Here is a 16,584-nt window from a genome sequence, read left to right on the forward strand (position 1 = left end):
TATCCAGGTTCCATCTCCTTAAATTCCCGCCTTTTTGCAGTTTCTTCAGTTTTAATCTACAGGTCATAACCAATAGATTGTGGTCAGAGTCCACATCTGCCCCTGGAAATGTCTTACAATTTAAAACCTGGTTCCTAAATCTCTGTCTTACCATTATATAATCTATCTGATACCTTTTAGTATCTCCAGGGTTCTTCCATGTATACAACCTTCTATCATGATTCTTAAACCAAGTGTTAGTTATGATTATGTTGTGCTCTGTGCAAAATTCTACCAGGCGGCTTCCTCTTTCATTTCTGTCCCCCAATCCATATTCACCTACTATGTTTCCTTCTCTCCCTTTTCCTACACTCGAATTCCAGTCACCCATGACTATTAAATTTTCGTCTCCCTTCACAATCTGAATAATTTCTTTTATTTCATCATACATTTCTTCAATTTCTTCGTCATCTGCAGAGCTAGTTGGCATATAATTATATTATATTTAGTTTCTTAAAATAATCTCTTCGTGATTTGTATGGTTTAAGCCCTGCTATGCACCGTATGGCTTTCTTTTGCCATTTAAACACTACAAAAAGCGATTCGGATAGCTGGAGTAGGAGGTTTTTGTTAATCCTGCGTTGTTTTAACATACTCTTGGAAAATGACATCTCCTAACACAGATTTCTAATAGCTAAATGAAATACCAATTTTCCTAGATTTGGCTTTAAAAATGTTTTGATGTAACGAAATATTTTCATAGAAACTTTCTTCCCCCATTTCCAAACTTAGGAGTTGAATCTCTAAAATTGCTGAAACAAGTATTTTTTTTATCTCCAACCAAGAAGCTAAATACAGTTTCATAGACGTAGCTTTAAAATGTTTTACCAGTTCTTTAATTATTTAGTTTTTTTAAAAATTCACCCACTATTTCACCCTTTTGGGAGTTGAATTTCGAAAAATGTTGAAACATCATCTTTTTATTTCTGGCCGAGAAACCAAATAGGCCTACCAATTTTCGTAGTTCTAGCTTCAAAATTGCCTTAATAGCGATATGTTGTCAGGAAGCGTTCCATCCCCTATTTCGCCCCCACATGGGTGGAATTCCGAAAAATCCCTTCTTAAACGATGTCTTCCGTATAAGATCAACACCTCCAAAGTTTGGCGGTTTGGGCTGGTTGATGATGAGTCACCATTCAGTCGGGGATTTCCTTTCGTATTTATAGAAATTTGGAAACTTGTGGTAAGTTCCTATGGGAACAAATCACATCGGATGAGAAAAATCGGTTTTTAGCTGTTCTGAGGCCAAAAACCGCATAAAACGCATCAATCAAAATCAAATCGGATTATTAGTTTCCGTGTGACTGGCGCAAAACATATTCAATTTGCTGCCTACAGTTTTCTGCAACAAGTTGAAGTCGAGAAACAGCATGTTTCCTGGGTCACGTTCAGAATGTGTTGCGCGATGCGTGCCTTCAGTACAGCTGGTAAGTTTGCAGTCGGAACAGTGAGCACAACATCTGTCAGACAGCCCCCACAGCCAGAAGTCACACGGATTAAGACCAGGTGATCGGGGCGGCCAGGCTGTAGGGAAATGGCGGCCGATAATTCTAGCTTTTCAGAAATGGCGCTTCAGCAGCCGCTTAACTAGATTTGCGATCTGCGGAAGTGCGCCATCTTGCATTAAAATGATCACATCCACGCTGTTGGAGAGCTGGAATGACGTGGTTGCGCACAAGACAGTCGTAGTTCTTACCAGTGACGGCACAGGTAACAGGACCGGAAGCACCTGTCTCTTCGATAAAATACGGCGCTATGATAAATGATGCCGTAAACCTGCATCACACAGTGACCTTCACAGGATGATTGATGTGCGTGTTGGATTTCTCGTTGCCCCTATTGGACAATTCCGTGTATTGACAAATCCTGTCAGAAGGGAGAGGGCTTCGTCTGTCCTCAAAATCTTCCACGCCGATCGTTGTCCACTTCCATGCGAGCAAGAAATTCTAAAGCAAAAGTCTCCCTTATTGACAAGTCAACAGGAAGCAGCTCGTGCTCATGGGTAATTTTGAATGGATAGCAAAGAAGGATGTTTCGTAGGATTTTAAGCATCGTGCTCACGGGTATGTCCCATGTTCGGGCAATTCTCCGTGCACTACACGTTTGCACACTCGCCTTCTCCTGCACTGCTGTGGCCACTGCTTCCACTGACGTCGAATCAATTCGTTTCCTCCCTCTACCAGGTTCCACACCAAAAGAAGCCGTCTTTTCGAATTTCAGAATCATTTTCTCCAGACCCACGGCAGTCATCCGATCAACGCCTTCTTTCAAACCCTTCAATGCCTTGAACTTATGCAGAGCGACGTGGGCAGCAAATTGATCATGATTCTTGTAATGCAGCTGTACAAGCAGATCGCGATCCCGCTTTGATTTATTTATGGCGAACGTCGCAGACGCGAGAGGAGGAAAAGCCGTGTACCCGGCGTGTTCACACCAACTTCACCACTGTTCTTTTTCTTATGCCATATGTTTTCCCCCTTCTCCGATAATATTCCGTTGCAATTTGACGTCATTCTGACAATTGGTGTTATTTCTAAAGCGTTTTGAAAGTTTAACTTTAATTATAATCACCCTGTATATTTGCGAGATTATAAGGCACATTATTTGGTACCGAGATGCAGCGCCACACCCCTTTGCACACCATTCTTATGTCATACGTAAGTGGATTTCGCTCTGTAGAATTCGATTGTTTATATTTGCGCCAGAGATTGTCATACGTGAAAGAAAAGACTATTGATATCGATACTTTCTCTGGAGAAATGTCTTTGTGGCGGTACCCAAAACCCAAATGAAAGTTCTAACAAATGTGTATGGGAAAAGATTGCCAAAAACTATTTTTGTGGGAAGAAATGCACTTGCCATTGGTGTTTATAATGCAGTTTCATGTTTCAATGATGGTGTGCAAAGCAGGAAATATGTTTTAGAGAAAATGGGAGGTTCGAGTCCTCCCTCGGGCATGGGTGTGTGTTTGTCCTTAGGATAATTTAGGTTAAGCAGTGTGTTAGCTTAGGGACTGCTGACCTTAGCAGTTTCCACACACATTTAAACATTTGAAGAAAATGGGAATGAAGGCCAAAGCTTTGTATGCCATAGACAGAGAGCGGGTAGTGAAAGCAGATAAATCATTTTTGGAGGTAATAAAATCAGGAAGAGTGCATCATAAGAGTGTGAAAAGGAAGAAAACTTATTTAGAAAATGGAAAAGAACCTGCTTATGATACTGGACAGTTCTAAAAGAATGCCAAATACAAGCAGAAACTTTAACGGCCATTTTCCGCAATACACAAATTTCTGTACTTAGGTACATGTAACATCCAAAATAAATATCCTAGTGCTTTCAAACTTGGTATGCTCATTAAACACAAACTACTTAATTCAAAACACTAGAATTTTCCAAATCTATTAAAAACTAGCTATAAAATTTAAATTTTTTTCCAAACGCGAAGTTTAAAATGTAACAACTCATTCATTTTTTCATAAATTGAATAAATTCTAGAGTTTCATACATCTGTAAGCGTGGTTTGTATGCTGTGCAAAATTCGTTCAAAAATCTCTCTTACTTATGAAGGAAAGGGTACCTATAGCAACAAATGCAGTCAATAGTAAGTAAAAAAAGATGAAGTTTCACATGTAAAAAAACGTATTTTTTATGTTTTTGAACTTTCACTGCTACGAGTGTGAATCCTGAATGCTTCCTGGTCGTGTTGACAAAGTTTTGTGAATTTATTTGTAAAAGTATAGTCAGTGGAAATTAAAATGTCCTGTGGTGCCTCTCCTGCTCCAAGTCGTCCCGTTTGACGCCCTACTCCCCTTAAGTCCAAAGACTGGTCTAATGCAACTCTCCGTGCCTGTCTCTACAGTGGCTGTGAGGCTGTGCGTAATATTAATGTAAAGCCCAAGTTCCGCGTTCTGGCCCTGACTGGTCACTCTGGCCCGACCGTGCGCCGTGCCATCAGACGCGGCGTGCAGGGCGTCTGGTGAGCACACCGCTCCCCCGGCCCTCGTCGCCTTTCGTGACTCCGGAGCCGCTGCTACAGACTCGACTACCTCCCCAGTCGGAATTGCGAGGTGTAACACCCTCCGTTCCAGTCCCCCCACCGGGGGGAAACCGCCCAGGTATTACCGGAAATCGGGCGCTGGTCCCCCGTATGACAGTCAAGTGGCTCTGAGCACTATGGGACTTAACTTCTGAGGTCTTCAGCCCCCTAAAACTTAGAACTACTTAAACCTATCTAACCTAAGGACATCACACACATCCATGCCCGAGGCAGGATTCGAACCTGCCACCGCAGCGGTCCCGCGGTTCCAGACTGTAGCGTCTAGAACCGCTCGGCCACTCCGGCCGGCCTGCGCTCAGAAGAAAGCGTGGATGGACAGACAAATATTCTCTTGGTGGTTCCATGAAACTTTTGTACCAGCAGTGAGAAAAGAGCTAAAGAAGGAAAAGCTTCCACTGAAAGCTATCCTTATAATTGACAATGCTCCCAGTCGTCCTTCAGTCCGCTGGTATGGCGTGTAAGGGTGAGAAACGCCATCCTCACCTGCTGTAAATTGACGAGACTCTGGTGACCGAGTGACTCCCGGGATAAGGAGTCGCCCTCTTCCATGCCAACGTCCTCCTTGCAGGGCGGATGAGCGGTTAGAGATTAGGGCATTAAGACATCCTATGTTCTTGGGTTGAGAAATCGTCCCTAAAGGCGGAAGATCCAAAGATGGGCAACGACAAAGGACACCAAGGGTAGGCAATTCACCTATGAGAAAGCAGCTGTGATCACAGACTGGGTGGCTCAGAACCGTGTCCGATGTACAAGCACTCTTTCTCCCACCCGATGTGACAGCCTAATTCAGCCCACGGACCAGAGACCAGGGAATTTTGCAATTACCTCTTTTCTCACTGCTGGTACAAACGTTTCATGGAACCAACAAGAGAATGTTTGTCTGTCCATCCACGTTTTCTTCTGAGCGCAGGCCGGCCGGAGTGGCCGAGCCTTTCTAGGCGCTACAGTCTGGTACCGCGCGACCGCTACGGTCGCAAGTTCGAATCCTGCCTCGGGCATGGATGTGTGTGATGTCCTTAGGTTAGTTAGGTTTAAGTACTTCTAAGTTCTAGGGGACTGATGACCTCAGATGTTAAGTCCCATAGTGCTCAGAGCCATTTGAACCATTTTTGAACCGCGGCCGGCCTATGACAGTCAGCCCCACTCACTACTCAGCTACGGAGGTGGACGTAATTAATCTTCGTAACTGCTTCAAGAGATACCTGCAAGATGTACGTGTGTGAGACCCACACATATTTCTGATTACTTTTTTTTGAGAAATGAACGCTTTTGGGCTGAGTGAGGAGTTACTGCAGAATGCAGGGTGAGTCAAAAAGGACATTACAACTCTGGAATTATATAGGAATGTATTGACGTAACTTACAGAATCGGTAGATGTGTCATTTAGTAGCAAATAACCTCGCCATTTGAGATGCGTCACCCACACCAGTAATAAATTTCTTTCCACACTCATTGCAAAAAATCGGATGTAATACACTAGACTCTCGCTAATCCCGCCATTCCTGGCACGTATGGGTGCCGGATTACCGGAAGTGTCTGAAATTTATTTTATTCATTTATTTTGTTTCTTATTTATTTTGAAAACATAGGGGATATAGTATACTGTACATAGAGGATATGCTTTAAATCCAAAAATACATTAATTTTCAGTGAAAACTTAGTCCTCGAGTGTATACTGTACGTAATTATACAGTCGTGTCACTCACTACGAAACATGTCCCTAATTTTTAACTGTCGCGATTACGATACGCAACGGTGGCATGCTTTATCACGCAACCGCTTTACAAGCATTACATCGGTGGTGCTTGTTGCATAATGTACTCCAGGAAGACCTCGGCAGCTCAGCACCAGCAATGTGAGAAATCTTCATGCTCTCTCCTCCTGTGTCCTCTTCTTCATTACTTTCATCATTACTTTCTTCCATACTTTTGATTATTTCTTCATCTGTTAAAGTTTGGTCCATATTACAATTTTCCTCATTCAGTCACTTAGTAGCATCTTCATCATCAATTTCTTCTCCTCCTGGAAGGTTGTAGAACATGTCAATGTACAAAGTAACTGATAATTCCGAATTGACTGGCTCATCGCTGTCACTCACTACTGGATCTAACTCTGCATCAACGGATGGCCACAATTTTCTCCAGCTCTGCATTATGGTAGCGCTCTCCTCTTTATCCCATGCTTTGGCTGCTTGGAAAACTATATCAAGTATGTTAATCGCTTTCCACGCCTTCAGCATAGTCTCAATAGAGTCGTTTTCACTTTCGTTCATCAAGGAGACGAGAAGTGAATTTCGATAATGACGTTTAATTAATTCCAAAATTCCCTGGTCTCTGGTCCGTGGGCTGAATTAGGCTGTCACATCGGGTGGGAGAAAGAGTGCTTGTACATCGGACACGGTTCTGAGCCACCCAGTCTGTGATCACAACTGCTTTCTCATAGGTGAATTGCCTTCACCATGGCTCAAAGAGTCGCACCTACCCTTGGTGTCCTTTGTCGTTGCCCATCTTTGGATCTTCCGCCTTTAGGGACGATTTCTCAACCCAAGAACATAGGATGTCTTAATGCCCTAATCTCTAACCGCTCATCCGCCCTGCAAGGAGGACGTTGGCATGGAAGAGGGCGACTCCTTATCCCGGGAGTCACTCGGTCACCAGAGTCTCGTCAATTTACAGCAGGTGAGGATGGCGTTTCTCACCCTTACACGCCATACCAGCGGACTGAAGGACGACTGGGAGCATTGTCAATTATAAGGATAGCTTTCAGTGGAAGCTTTTCCTTCTTTAGCTCTTTTCTCACTGCTGGTACAAAAGTTTCATGGAACCACCAAGAGAATATTTGTCTGTCCATCCACGCTTTCTTCTGAGCGCTATACTGCACTGGTAGAGTATTTATGTCAGTGTGTTGAAAACAACGTGGATGTTGAGATTTTCCAATCACCATAAGCGGTAGTTTATGACTCCCATTTGCATTACAACACACCATTAATGTTACACACTGTTTCTGTTGCTCGTAACCACGGGTTTCCTCTCCTTATTGGCAGGTAACGTTTTTGAAAGAAGTATCTTGTAAAAGAGTCCTATTTCATCAGCAGTTAAATCTTGTTCCTCTATTATCTTCTGCATCTTGCCTTAGTGGCCGAGCGGTTCTAGATGCTTCGGTCTGGAACTGTGCAAACGCTACGGTCGTAGGTTCGAATCCTGCCTCGGGCATGGATGTGTGTGATGTCCTTAGGTTAGATAGGTTTTACGTAGTTCTAAGTGCTAGGGGACTGATGACCTCAGATGTTAAGTCCCATGGTGCTCAGAGCTATTTGAATTTACAAACTAATCAACATCCTTATCGTTAGCTGAGCGAATTTCCACGGTGACTGTTAACTGCCGAATGCTGTGTCGTTTTTTCCAGTTTGACAGCCAACCATCGCTCACTGAAGGACATCACACACATCCATGCCCGAGGCACGATTCGAACCTGCGACCGTAGCGGTCGCGCGGTTCCAGACTCAAGCGCCTAGAACCGCTCGGCCACACTGGCCGGCTACTACCGTCAAGTCGTTTGTTAAATGCAGCTGCTCTTTCCTTTATAATCAGGCCACTGACTGGAATTCCTTTACTGCATTGTTGTACGAACAGTCTATAAACAGCTAGCAACATCCAGTTCTTCATGCTCACTCTTTTGCATAACCTTCCGATTTCCCAACTCACTATCGATTTGTGTCGAGTACTGTCGAATAACATCTTCTTTCTTTTTGATGTCACGAATAGTTGCTCGTCCAACATTGAACTCAGCAGCAATGGCTTTCTGCGAAGAACCTCGATTTAACTTGTCTAAAATTTCTAGTTTTTGCTTGAGGTCTAGCATAACGTGTTTCCTGTTAGAAGACATTATTTCGAACTGTAAGGAAAGCTACAATTTCAAATACAGTATATAAAGCATTGTTGCGCACGATAATTCACCGTGCCCGTGTTTTTGGATGTGCGCCAGGTTACTGAGAGGCCGGATTAGCGAGAGACTAGCGTATGTGCTACGTCAACGTGGATTCGACGAAATTGTATGCCCAAGTCTGCTTAGAGGTTGTTTAGCGTATTCAGTGCGAAATTGACGCTGGACAGTTGTTGCACACTTTGTTTCACGAAACCAGAACACTCCGAGAGCATGCTCCACACCAGTGAAAGTAGCCACTTTAATTGTGCAATGCGTTGGCGCTCCTGGTGGCGGAAGGGGGTACTGATGCACTACGTGAGGTTGTTTGCTACAAAACGACACGTCTACCGATTGTGAAAGTTACCACAATAAAATTCTATACCATTCAACATTTGTAAAGTCTTCATTTTTTTCTGTTTTCCGTCTTTCCCTTCATTGCTATAAATACACTAACTGAAGGCATAAATACTTGTTTTGTAAATGGAACTGCCTTTTCCTGCTGCCACTTAATTTATTTTCCCCAGTTGCGTTTCGCCTTTTTCGTATTCTAAAGCATCCTCAGTGGGATGGTTTGTATTCCCTCTCAACAGGTCTGGAGGTCGCACTACCACTTTATTTCCGACTTACTTGTTAACCACGGTTAGCGAGTGGTTGAAACATGGCGAACAGTGTGAAAAATGTCGAAACTCAAAATTGTGCCTACATGTCGGTAAAAAGTGGTAGTGCGACCACCAGACCAGTTGAGAGAAAACACAGATCAGAGCAAATGAGCGCACTGATGATGCTTTTAAACATGAAAAAGGCGAAACGCGTCTAGGAAAAATAAATTAAGTGGCAGCAGGAAAAGGCGGTTTCATTTACAAAACAAATATTTCTGTACTTCCAGCGGAGGAGGGCCACGCAAACAAACTGAAGGCTGTTTGTTTATTGCCATACGCATTTTTCTTCTTTTATTTGGGATGCATCTTCAGTGGCCTGTAATGTATGTTTCTTTTTATACATACAATAAACTTATTATGTGGTAGATCAGGGCTTCCCAACGTGTGGTCTGCGGACCCCTTAGGGGTCCACCGGCTCTTTCTAGGGGGTCCGCGGCCACCTTTCACCCAATCGTGTAAAATAATGAGTAAATTTATTGAATAAAAATGTGAAAATCAAATTCATCACTTTTTTCGTGCGAAAAACGTGTACTTTTTTTACTTCATGTCGTATTCCTAAGCAGCCTTTGCGGTTCCTAAGTGAGACCGCATACACAGTTTAGTGCCGGAGAACGCTGCTTCTCTGATCGACTGTTTCGCAACAATACGGGGGCCGTTTGTGAGCCAGGCCACGGCGCTAGACGCGCTGAAACCTTATGCGCATGCGCAGAACGAGCTTTCTCGACCAATCACAGCGCTAGCTGGCACGTATGCGGCCCCAGGCATCGTTAAATGTTAAACTTGCTTTGTCAGTGCACTGCCTACTTCATGACTCGATTTTTGACCTTCAAGTTGTTTTCATTCATCTCTAAACCAAAGACTATTGATACTTTCGGGTGGGGAGGGGGGGGGGTCATTGCGAACATGACACTTGCACTAAGAAGCTTTCAGTTCCCATGGCTTTCGCTCTGAAATTTAAAGTTACTGTGCTCCTGACTGACTAGGGGTCCGCCATGGATTTTCGACTGAAGTAAGGGTCCGCCAGCTGAAAATGTTGGGAAGCCCTGTGGTAGATTGTAACAATACGTTTATTGTATGTATAAAGAGAAACATGTATTACAGGCCACTGAAGATTGAAGATGCTTCGCAGATAAAAGAAGGGAAACGCGCATGGCAATAAACAAATAGCCTTCAATTAGTTGCACAGACGGACCATAACCACCACGAATTGTAAAAGTCCTTTTTGATTGACCCTGTAATATACCATAACGTACCAGTGAGCAAAAATATGCAAAGTTAACTGACCGACTTTGACGAGGCAACTCGAAACCGTAAGTTACCGAGCGAGGTGGCGTACTGGTCAGCACACTTGATTCGCTTTCTTAAGGAGAACGGTTTAAACCTGCCTTCGGCCATTTTGATTTAGGTTTTCGAGATTCCCCTAAATCGCGCCAGGAAAATGCCGGGACGGTTCCTTTGAAAGGGCACAGCCGATTTCATTCCGCATCTTTCCGTAATCTGACGGGACCGATATCGATCAGTGAAACAGTAAGTTAAACATGTTGTTGAATGTTAACAAGGGGATTGCGCCTGCTCGTCATCACTGATTTGGTCCAGACTCATCGTGTATGCAGGGCTTGGCGAGATATGAGAGTGACAGAACTGAGGGCCACAGGTGATCAACAGTTTAGGGGGAGGGCAAAAAAAGTTGGGCTCGACTCAGCCACTTTAGGTGGCAGGAGCAGCTGCTGCAGCCGGAAGGGTCACGGAATCACGTGCCTGTGTGCACACTTCCGAATTTTAATTTTTTCGTTACTTACGTTGCAAATAAACCGAAATGATTGTTAATTTACATTATTTATTACTACACTCTCTCTCTATTCGTTTAGTCGGTTCCGACTCTTCGTGACCCCATGAACCAAATCACGCCACTTTTTCCTGTCTTGCACTTTCTCCCGTAGACCTTCCAGGTTGGAACACATTGCTTCTGTGATGCCATCGATCCATCTCATCCTCTGACGTCCTCTTCTTCTAGTTCCTTCAATCTTCCCCAGCATTAATGTTTTTTCCAGCGAGGCATGCCTTCGCATTGTGTGTCCAAAGTAGGTCAGCTTTTGTTTTAAGATTAGACCTCCCAGGGAGAAATCTGGTTTAATTTGCTCCAAAATTGATCTGTTGGTTCTCTTTGCACTCCTACTACACTACTGGCCATTAAAATTGCTACACCAAGAAGAAATGCAGATGATAAACGGGTATTCATTGGACAAATGTACTACACTAGAACTGACATGTGATTACATTTATAACACATTTTGGGTGCATAGATCCTGAGAAATCAATACCCAGAACGACAACCCCTGGCCCTAATAACGGCCTTGATACGCCTGGGCATTGAGTCGAACAGAGCTTGGATGGCGTGTACAGGTACAGCTGCCAATGCAGCTTCAACACGATACCACAGTTCATCAAGAGGAGAGACTGGAGTGTATGACGAGCCAGTTGCTCGGCCACCATTGACCAGACGTTTTCATTTGGTGAGAGATCTGGAGAATGTGCTGGCCAGGGCAGCAGCCGAACATTTTCTGTATCCAAAAAGGCCCGTACAGGACCTGCAACATGCGGTCGTGCATTATCCTGCTGGAATGTAGGGTTTCGCAGGGATCGAATTAAGGATAGAGCCACGGGTCGTAACACATCTGAAATGTAACGTCCCCTGTTCAAAGTGCAGTCAATGCGAACAAGAGGCGATCGAGACGTAACCAATGGCACCTCATACCATCACGTCGGGTGATACGCCAGTATGGCGATGACGAATACACGATTCCAATGTGCGTTCAGAGCGATGTCGCCAAACACGGATGCGACCATCATGATGCTGTAAACAGGACCTGGATTCATCCCCTATTCGTGCAGCCAGGTTCGTCGTTGAGTACACCGTCGCAGGCGCTCCTGTCTGTGATGCGGCGTCAAGGGTAACCGCAGCCGTGGTCTCCGAGCTCATAGTCCATGCTGCTGCAAACATCGTCGAACTGTTCGTGCAGATGGTGGTTGTCTTGCAAACGTTCCCATCTCTTGACGCAGGGATCGAGACGTGGCTGCACGATCTGTTACAGCCGTGTGGATAACATGCCTGTCATGTCCACTGCGAGTGATACGGGGCCGTTGGGATCCAGCACGGCGTTCCGCATTACCCTCCTGAGCCCACCGATTCCATATTCTGCTAACAGTCATTGGATCTCGACCAACGCGAAAAGCAATGTCGCGATACGATAAACCGCAATGGCGATAGGCTACAGTTCGACCTTTACCAATGTCGGAAACGTGATGGTACGCATTTCTCCTCCTTACCCGAGGCATCACAACAACGCTTCACCAGGCAACGCCGGTCAATTGCTGCTTGTGTGTGAGAAATCGGTTGGAAACTTTCCTCGTGTCAGCACGTTGTAGGTGTCGCCACCGGCGCCAGCCTTGTGTGAATGCTCTGAAAAGCTAATCTTTTTGATATCACAGCATCTTCTTCCTGTCGGTTAAATTTCGCGTCTTTAGCACGTCAACTTCGTGGTGTAGCAATTTTAATGGCCAGTAGTGCATATTCATAAAACACATGAAGAAACAAAGAAGAAAATTTGGAACTGGAAACAAGTTCCACGGAGGGACTCTGTGTGCAGTGTTGGACTCTAGAAACAACACTTTAGGAAGGGACTGTAATTAATGCATACAGGACTTCCTATTCCGTTTGTTTCATTTTGACCTGCGAGCAGTCCTCGGCTGCCGTATGCGAGCAATAGTTTCTCCACGGAGATAAAATCGGCCGCTGGGGAGGCCAGTGACTAGTTACGGCTGCGGGGCTCGTCCGCTTGCACGATCTTCTTTCGGTTCATTCGCAGTGTAAGTAACGCAAAATCTGCAGAAGGACCGGTCCCCACGATCTCGGGATCACAGTTCCGCCACCGCCTGGGCCCGCACTAACGTAACGGCTCGCGTTTCGCCCGACCCACGCCAAAAATGCTGTCTTTCCCTCAGCAATTGGCCATTTGGAGCTGACATTTCTCTCGATTTCTGCGTATACCACAAATTCGGACGAAATCGGCGATGACGAGTTGGCGCGGTCCCATTGTAAGACCGCTGTGCAACGAGAGTGGCGGCACGCTGTGGGGAGGAGGGTCGAGGTTACAGCTTTCCTGCACACACAGTTCTGCCGCGGTACAAGAAACAGCAGGTGCTCCCCGGTGGACGAGCGAAGTCGCGCCACAGCTGGAAGCGTACTCCGGGGCAGTGCGATTCTGGCGGCCAAAACGTCTGCAGAGCACGCGGATTCCAGCCGTGGTGGAACTGTGCCAGCGATTCGGCTGCAGACGACAATGTGCGAACAATCGGCGGCCGATTGGCAGCAATAGCAGATTTTCTGTCAGTGACGACGTTCGCACAAAGGGTGACCAGAGGTCCGGATTAATCCGGACATGTCCTCCTTTTTAGATCTTTGTCCGGGGTCCGGGCGGATTTTTAGTGTCCGGCTTTTTCGCAAAGTTCAGCGTAATACAGTTAAATCTACAACTCGTCCCGTTCTATTGCTCTTTTCTTAAATACTTTAACTCTTGCACAGCCTTCGTGATAAACACGCACCAAGGCGGTGTTAGTAGGTGGCACCAGGATCGTCGATGTTATCGTTGCTCGACCTATAAGCGAATGCAAATATCGATTATTTAAAATTTTCGTTTCGCATCTTCGCTTGGCTTCCTGTGGTGCACGTGTGATTTGTGAGTGTAATTTTTAACCGACTGAGTTACGTAAAATATTTGGCTACGCCTAAACGAAAGTGTACATTTTCTGATTGCCTTTCCTGCAAATATCCTGCTTTCAAAAAAGGGAGAAATGAATTTGAAGCGGAATGTAAGATATGTGGAGCTGGAACGTACGACTCAGTGGCCAATAAAGGTAAGAAATAACTCGACAGATTAACTGTCACGGTTTTATTTCATGCATAATTTAGGACTTTATCTTGTAGTAAAAAAACGGGCAAAGATTTTTTTTTGTGAAAGTAAGTCAGATGAGTGTCACTCAGAGTTGCTGAATACTTTTTCAGTATTTCAGGACATAATTCCAAAAGAATATTTTCTCTAATTACCACATTGTGGACTGATGAGTGGAATAGATTAAACCTTGATGGTCCAATATAATTTCAAAGAATCTTTGTTTGTGTCGTCTTACAATTATCTGTTAAGTAAGCCTAAACTTCTGCAAAAAATTGGTTCCCTCGAGAAGTATCAATAATTGTTACGGAATGTATGTATGTAATGTCTATAAATAATAAACTCATTTATTAAAATTGAACGTATGTTTGATGGGGAATACTGCAGATGAGAATACCACCCGTCAGCTTTGGCCAAGTCACATGTAAGTAGCCAATCAGGAGTGGCGTTTAGGCAGCCGTCTTTGTTAAATCTTAAGACTACGCGTATATATAAAAACAATTGATACCACACTGACACCACAACCAATTTTTTAATTTAAAATAAAGAAAAATATTCCTCTGGGAATCACCACCTGACCACCAGTAACAATTAACGACTAGTTATACTGGTAATTCCCGGCAGTCACGTGACTTGCCCAAAGCTGACGGTGGTATCCTTATCTGCAGTTGACCCGTTCGATTGGTTGGTTGTTTGGGGAAGGAGACCAGACAGCGTGCTCATCGGTCTCATCGGATTAGGGAAGGATGTCGGCCGTGCCCTTTCAGAGGAACCATCCCGGCATTCGCCTGGAGTGATTTAGGGAAATCACGACCCGTTCGATGTGTCCTCTTTTTTCTTCCTTTGTCCTCCGTTTTGAAGCTGTTTGTCCTCCTTTTTAAACAACTGCATCTGGTCACGCTATTCGCACAGTGGTTGTGGAATGGCTCCGTGACCGAAGAGCTCGGTGCTGACCGATTGGCAGAACGTTCCGATTGGTGTTGGCAAAGACTTAGGAGACCGTGTTGGAAAATAGTGTCACGTATCTGTATCAATATGGAGTGAAGGGAAGCTAGGTTGCTCCATAAGAAAGTTGAGTTTTTCTGTACGTTTAGTAAACGCAACAGATACACATAATAGAGACTTTACTCATCAATAATATATTCCCCTTCAACGCTGGGGAAACTTCTCGATTCCGAACTGTAGAAATCGCGTCCTGTATAGTGTTTTCTGTCGGGCGGGCGTTACTGTGGAGCAGCATCTCTTAACGGAATCTTCCTGGTCTCGTTCTCGGATCTCTCGGCTGTTGACAGTAAATGTCAGCGGCGATGGCCACTTTCCGGGGAAGCAGTGCGTAGTACACCACACAGCTGCTCTTCCACCAGATGCATTACATTATCTCTTGTGGATAGCTCAAATGGCTCTGAGCACTATGGGACTTAACTTCTGAGGTCATCAGTCCTTTAGAACTGCTTAAACCTAACTAACCTAAGGACATCACACACATCCATGCCCGAGGCAGGATTCGAACCTGCGACCGTCTACGAATGCTAGAAACATAGGTTTGACTTTCCTTAATCCTTCTTCTAAGATAAGTCGTAGGGTCAGTATTGCCTCACGTGTACCAACATTTCTACGGAATCCAAACTGATCTTCCCCGAGGTCGGCTTCTACCGGTTTTTCCATTCGTCTGTAAAGAATTCGCGTGAGTATTTTGCAGCTGTGACTTATAAACTGTTAGTTCGGACCGGCCCGTGTGGCCGTGCGGTTGTAGGCGCTTCAGTCTGGAACCGCGAGACCACTACGGTCGCAGGTTCGAATCCTGCATCGGGCATGGATGTGTGTGATATTCTTAGGTTAGTTAGGTTAAGTAGTTCTAAGTTCTAGGGGACTGATGACCTCAGATGTTAAGTCGCATAGTGCTCAGAGCCATTTGAACCATTTGATAGTTCGGTAATTTTCATATCTGTCAACACCTGCTTTCTTTGGAGCAACCCGAATACCAAAATGCAAAACAATAACGCTACAAACTTACACACAACCTAATATTTGGGCAAGCAAGAAACCTGTAACCTGCTTTTTGAATACACCCCATTTATCCCGACAGTTGGAAATTACTCTTATGGCGCAAGCAGCCGAACCTAACCGTCTTACCACATCTTCTGTAAGATTTTTTCCACTTTACGTGTTGTCCAATACGCGACTCCCAGGGACAAGTAGTAGTCGATGTTGAGCGGGAAGTCGCTCGTGTGAAACGGGACACGGGCTCCCACCCCCGCCCAGTGTTCTCGTGAGCGGGAGGGGGGGGGGGGGGGCGGCGGCGGCACGCAGAAGACAGACGGAATGACTGAGAGAGGGGGGGGGGGGGGCGCAATTTGCGGAGCGCTCCATAAGAGCTGTCTGTGTTCCGCAGGGGAACTGCCTGGCAAATGATGGGTCGCAGGAGGCCCGCCTAACACTGACTCCGCATAGTGGCGTCACAGACTCACAAGGGGAGGCCACGACCTTTGGAACGCGGATTTACTGCAAACTTCGTACAATATACTCCATGAGGACAACAAAATGTGTAAGCAGTAGCGCGTACTTCTCAAGCGTTACTCAGAAAATCGCAACATAATTTCGGTCGTCGAATATATATATATATATATATATATATATATATATGTGCGTGGCCATTTTAAAAACGAAGCGGCGGCAGCCGAGTAAAGCCGGCACGGTAGCTCAGCGTGTTCGGTCAGAGCGTTAGCTACCCTTTCTAATAAAAAACTGAGTGAACGGATCATCGACAAACTGAATGGGTGTCATTGGACGTCCGCCCTGAACAAAATAAACGAATAATATAGAACAATATTTGTAATCTCTGTGATAACTTCACATGTGGCAATTTCTTTTTGGTGTGTGTGTGTGTGTGTGTGTGTGTGTGTGTGTGTGTGTGTGTGTGTGCGTGCGTGCGTGCGTGTGTGGTGCTTTGCACAAT

The sequence above is a fragment of the Schistocerca serialis genome, chromosome 9 (genome assembly GCF_023864345.2).
Source record: "Schistocerca serialis cubense isolate TAMUIC-IGC-003099 chromosome 9, iqSchSeri2.2, whole genome shotgun sequence".
Lineage (NCBI taxonomy): Eukaryota > Metazoa > Arthropoda > Insecta > Orthoptera > Acrididae > Schistocerca > Schistocerca serialis.